This window comes from Hemitrygon akajei, unplaced genomic scaffold (assembly GCF_048418815.1).
Source record: "Hemitrygon akajei unplaced genomic scaffold, sHemAka1.3 Scf000212, whole genome shotgun sequence".
Classification (NCBI taxonomy): domain Eukaryota; kingdom Metazoa; phylum Chordata; class Chondrichthyes; order Myliobatiformes; family Dasyatidae; genus Hemitrygon; species Hemitrygon akajei.
In genome coordinates this window covers 198539-204723 of record NW_027332097.1, presented here as the reverse complement: position 1 = coordinate 204723, position 6185 = coordinate 198539, and positions in this window count along the sequence as shown.

Genomic DNA, 6185 nt, shown 5'->3' with positions numbered 1-6185 from the left:
TTGACTGCTTCTCTTGCTGCTTCTCCCTACGTATTCTACGCTCCACCCTTTCCACCATGAGGAGATACCTGGTGACCCTGACAGAGTCTCTGCCACAGCTCCAGGATTCTCTCTCCTCTGCATGCAATGGGCCTCTCCAATACTTGATCCTCAGCTGGATCCTCACTTTCAATCTCTGGTTCTTCGCCTTCCTCACACCCAGTAAGGATCGGACGATGGCCTATCTGCAGAACACAGACCCACTGTCTCTAACATTGGTGGCCCTGGACACCCCGAGACCACAGTTCCTGCTGCTGGGGCAGGGATGGGACAAGCAGTGATATCTCAGTGGGGAGTGAGACCAGAGGAAATGTTCACCCTCCCAGTCTCAGCTCCATCTCTCACCTCAGCCTGGTTTCCATCTGTTGTTCAATGTTCCCCTGTGACTCCTCACCAGACGTTGCCTCTGCCTCTGACACGGAGAGTCCATCGCTCTCAGTCTGACACCTTCCTGTAACAGACCCATCATCAGTGAACTCTGACCATTGGGACTCTGCCCACCTCAGACTCGTCCCTCACCCTCGGGAGCTCCCTCTCAACACACCGTCCCTCACCCCCAGGAGCTCCCTCTCAACACACTATCCCTCACCCAAGGGAGCCTCCTTTCACCAGACCATTCAGCTACCTCGGGACTGTTCCTCACCCTGAGGAGGTCCCACTCAACTCACTGTCCCTTAGCCCCAAGAGCCCCCTCACACTGACTACCCCACTTCCTCAGTAGCTCCCTCAGGTCCGTCCCTCACCGCAGGGAGCTCCCTCACACCAGACCGTACCAGTACCTCAGAAGCTCCCTCAAGTGTGTCCCTCAAACCCAACCATCTCTCACCCTAGGGATATCCCTCGTCGAATGGTCCCTCGACCTCAGGAACCCTCTGATCCATCCCTCACCCTAGGGAGTCCCCTCACCTCAATCCATCCCACTATCTGAGGAGATCCTTCAGCCCATCTCTGGAGCTGATTCCGCTGACACTGTCTGCTTACCTCACAAGTTCCCTCAGTCCATCCCTCACCCTAGAGTGTTCCCTCACCTCAGACCCATCTCTACCTCAGGAGCTACTCAGACCATCACTCAGCGTAAGAGGTCCCATGGTCCGAGACCCACCTCAGCTTCAGCTCCTCCCTCAGCCTCAAACACTCCCTCACCAAAGCCCTACTCACCCTCAGACACCCCTCACCAACACCTTCCTCATCAATATTCTGCTCAACCTCTGACCCCCTCTCACTGAGACCCTCGCTCACCCTCAGACCCTGCTCATCTTCATTCCCTTCCTCACTGAAACCCTTATCATCAGACCCTCCCTCACTGAGATCCCCCTCACCCTTAGACCCTCATCATCCTCATTCTCTCCCTCACAGACACTCTCAGACCCTCCCTTACCATCAGACATTCCCTCAGCAACATCCTTTTCACCCTCATTCCCTCCCTCAATGAAACACTTATCACCGGCAGACCCTCCATCACTGAGACTCTCCTCATACTCATTTCCTCCCTCACTGACACTCTCAAACACTCCCTCACCCACAGGCCCTCCCTCACTGAGAACTTCCTCACCGAGACGCTACCTCACTCTCAGACCCTCCCTCATCAACACACTCCTCATCAAGACACTGCTCAACCTCAGACCACCTCTCACTGAGTCCCTCCCTCACCCTCAGACTCTATCTTCATTCCCTTCCTCACTGAAACCTTTATCACCACCACACCCTCCCTCACTGAGATCCTCCTCACCCTCCTCATCCCCCCTCACTGACACTCTCAGACCCTCGCTTATCCTCAGACATTCTCTCAGCGAGAAGTTCCTCACTCTCATTCCACCCTAACTGAAACCCATATCGCCGTTGGACCCTCCCTCACTGAGGCCCACCTCAGCCAGTGAGTCCCTGCTCAACGTCAGACCATCCCTCAACGAGACCCTCCACACACTCACAGACTCAGGCGGAGCTCGAGCCTCGGGTAGATAAATCGACCAATGACTGAGGGATGGAGGTGGGGCTAGAAGGATTGGCGGAATGACCGACCAATAAAGAAGTGACAAAGGTGGGGCTCGCGCTGCAGGCAAATGAATCGACCAGGGACGGAGGGAGGAGCTCGCGAGACTACGGTTTACCTGAACAAAGACGGAGCTCGGGGGTGGGAGGAGTTACCTGAGCAGTGACGTAAGGCGAAGTGCGCAAGCGGGTGAATTGACCAATGACAGGGCGGAAGGTGCGGCTCGCGCGACAGGTAGATTAACTGACCTGTGAACTCAGCCCAGTGTCCGACACTGACACATTGCTGGTGTGGGGGATTTATCCTGTGAACTGTCCCTCTCTCACCCTCTCTGTCCATTATATTCCTGTGAACTCAGCCCAGTGTCCAACACTGACACATTGCTGGTGTGAGGGGATTTATCCTGTGAACTGTCCCTCTCTCACCCTCTCTGTCCATTATATTCCTGTGAACTCAGCCCAGTGTCCGACACTAACACATTGCTGGTGTGGGGGATTTATCCTGTGAACTGTCCCTCATTCACACTCTCTGTCCATTATATTCCTGTGAACTCAGCCCAGTGTCCAACACTGACACATTGCTGGTGTGGGGGGATTTATCCTGTGAACTGTCCCTCTCTCACCCTCTCTGTCTATTATATTCCTGTGAACTCAGCCCAGTGTCCAACACTGACACATTGCTGGTGTGGGGGGATTTATCCTGTGAACTGTCCCTCTCTCACCCTCTCTGTCCATTATATCTCTGTGAATTCAGCCCAGTGTCCAACGTAGACACAATTGTGTTGCAGTCAGAAATGACAATGAGAGTGAACTACATTGCAATAAATGTATTTACATTGCAGTAAAACAAAATTGTATTACTGGTGTGGCAAGGACTCACATACACCAGAGCAATGGAGGTTTAAAGATGAAACTTGCAGAAATACAAAGAAGTGCATCGATCATAGGACTGGACAGCAGGGTAATATGCCCTTCTGACCTCAATGTTCTGTCGAACCAGTTGAAAACTAAATCAGAAACACCTGAAAGCTAATCCATCCTACTTACACAATGTCTATATCCCTCCATCTTACCCCTCACATTTCCTCTGAACCTACCCCCCTGTCACCTTCAATGTCTGCCCTCTGGTATTAGAGATTTCAACCCTGGGAAACAGATACTCCCTGTCTCCTCTATCTCTGCCTCTCATAGTCATATAAACCTCTATCTGATCTCCCCTCAGTCTCCGACACTCTGAAGAAAACAACTCAGCTTTATCCAGCCTCTCATGTTAGCACACTCTCTCTAAACCAGACAGCATCCTGGTAAACCTCTGTGCAACCTCTCCAAAACCTCAACATCCTTCCTTTGTTGGGTTGACTAGAACTCCACACAGTACTCCAGGTGAGGCTGAACCAGACTTTACACACATGGCATTGATCTCCAGGTCCTCCATGTCCTTTTCCTTGGTAATCACTTGAACAATGTACTGTACTCATTAATACCTCATTCACATTGTCCACACCCAAACAAATGTTCCCCCTTTATCCGGTAGTGTTCCTACCCTCTCCTTAGTTATCCTCTTGCTCGATGTATGTATACTGTAGGATCCCTTGGAATGCTCTTTTCCAATGACTTTTCTTGGCCTCTCCTGGCTTTCCTAAATCCCTTTGTTAGTTCATTTCTGCCTTCTTTATACTCCTCATGTGCTTCACTTGATCCTGTCTTCCGAAGGTTTACATACTTTTCCTTTTTCACCTTGACTGAATACATCACCTCTCTGCATATCCAAGGCTCTCTTCTCCTTCCATTCCTGTCCTTCTTTCGAACAGGAACACACCTTTCCTGTACTCTGTGTAATTGACCTTTAAACACCCTCTACTAGTCTGATGTGGACTTGCCAGAAAAAAGGTGTTCCCAATTAACGATTCTGAGTTCCTGCCTCATCCCCTCGTAATTTGCCCTACTTCAATTTAAAACTCTCCCACAAGATCCATACCGATCCTTATCTATCGCTATCCTGACAGTTAAGGAGTTGTGGTCACTGTTCCCTAACAGCTCACCCACTGAAAGGTCAGACACCTGGTTGGGCTCATTACCCAACACCACGTCCAGTACAGTCCCTCCTCTCGATGGATTGTCCACATATTGATTAAAGAATCCCTCCAAATATACCTAACAAATTCTACCCATACATAGATCAGTTCAGTTTATTGTCATTTAGAAACCACAAATGCAATGCAGTTAAAAAATGAGACTACGTTCCTCCAGAATGATATCACAAAAGCACATGACAAAACAGACTACAACAGAAAATCCACATAACATTTGGTAATCCCCAAATCCAGAGTCTGGAGAGGCTTCTGCATATTAATATCATGCTACCATCTTAGCGTGTTCCCAGGAAAGGAGCTCCAAACCCACCAGATAAAACAATACTATCCAGACACACCAAGTCAGGAGACCAACTCTACCACCCAACAAAACAAAAACTAAAGCTACAAGACCTACACAAAAACATATAGTTAACATATAGTTACAACAGTGCAGACAATACCATAATTGAAAAAAAAACAGACCATGAGCACAGTAAAAATAGTCCAAAGATGTTAAAAGACTATAAGTTCAAAAGAAACCACCACACAGTTTCCACAAGTCCTCAGGGACTCATCGTCCCACGCAGGCGACAGAAGGGAATACCCCCGCTATGGACTTCCAAGGTGCCGTCAGACCCAGCCTCGCAGACGCAGCACACAGTGAAAGTGCCCTGACCTCTCTGAGCACCATCCTCTGCCTAGCACACTATGACGCCCCCGCCAACGGCCACCGGTAACGCGACCCCGAGGACTGGGGGCCTGTTCTTCCCAGCAGAGACCTGGACCTCACAACAGCAGCAGCAATGAAGAAAGCCTTCCTGGAGATTTCCAAATGTTCCTCTGTGCTCCCACATGCGTTTTGCATCAGATTAGGATTGTGTACAGCACCCAACTTAACAAATAACAACTGTCAACACTGATCATGCCAGACAGACAAAAATAAATGGACTGCACAGGGAAGAGCAAAATATAAATATCCCGTTGTAGTTACAAAAAGAGAAAATCTGATCATCTTGAGAGTGACACAGGAACACACACAAAATGCTGGAGAAACTCAGCAGGTCAGGCAGCATCTGTGGAAAAGCATCATCAATCGAGGATTCAGTCCTGATGCAGGGTCTTGGCCTGAAACGTGGACTGTTAACTCTTTTCCATAGATACTGTTCTTCCAGCATTTTGTGTGTGTTGCTCTGGATTTCCAGCATTAGAAGATGTTTTCGGGAAGACTGACACAAGACCGGGAACTCTTAAGAGTTACAATTTGAAAACCAATAATAGACAAGCAATGTGGCTTACATCAGAAGTGAACGGCAAATTAATTAAAATAGAATTGGACACTGGCTCAGCTGTTTCAGTCATTCCACAAAAGCAGATTGAACGCCATTTCAAAGATATTAAACTGAAGCCTGTAGATATCCAGCTGAGAACTTATACTGGAGAAGAGATCACTCCGGTGGGAATAACATTCGTAACAGTGAAATGCAACAGCCACCAAGCCACTTTGGACGTGTATGTGGTAAAAGCAAGAGGGCCAGTGTTGTGGGGATGGGTTCGCTGAGACAACTGCAGTCTGACTGGAGATCCAGCCACCATTTGTGTGCCACATCCCCTGTAACAGTCAACTGAAAGTGAATTAAGCAAGGTCATGGATGATGCCACAGCAGTGTTCAAGGATCCCATTGGAAAACTCAAACGTATCACGGGTAAAATAGTGTTAAATGAACATCCCACACCCAAGTTTAGCAAAGCCCGACCAGTTCCTTAGACTATCCATGATAAAGTAGCCAGTGAGCTGGATCACATGGAGGCTGAGGAAATTCTGTCCAAGCTCGAGTGGAACCCATGAGCAATGCCAGTGGTCCCAGTAGCCAAGAAGAATGGGTCTGTCCAGATCTGTGGTGATTTTTAGATCACCATCAACCCAGTACCAAAAGTAGATCGATACCTTCTGCCTGGGATGGAGGGGACCTCTGCAAACTTTTCTGGAGGAAAACACTTGAGCAAAGTGGACTTAGCTGAGGCTCACCTACAGAGGGAGATGAAAGAAGAGTCCATAGTGTTTCTCACCATAAACACTCACAA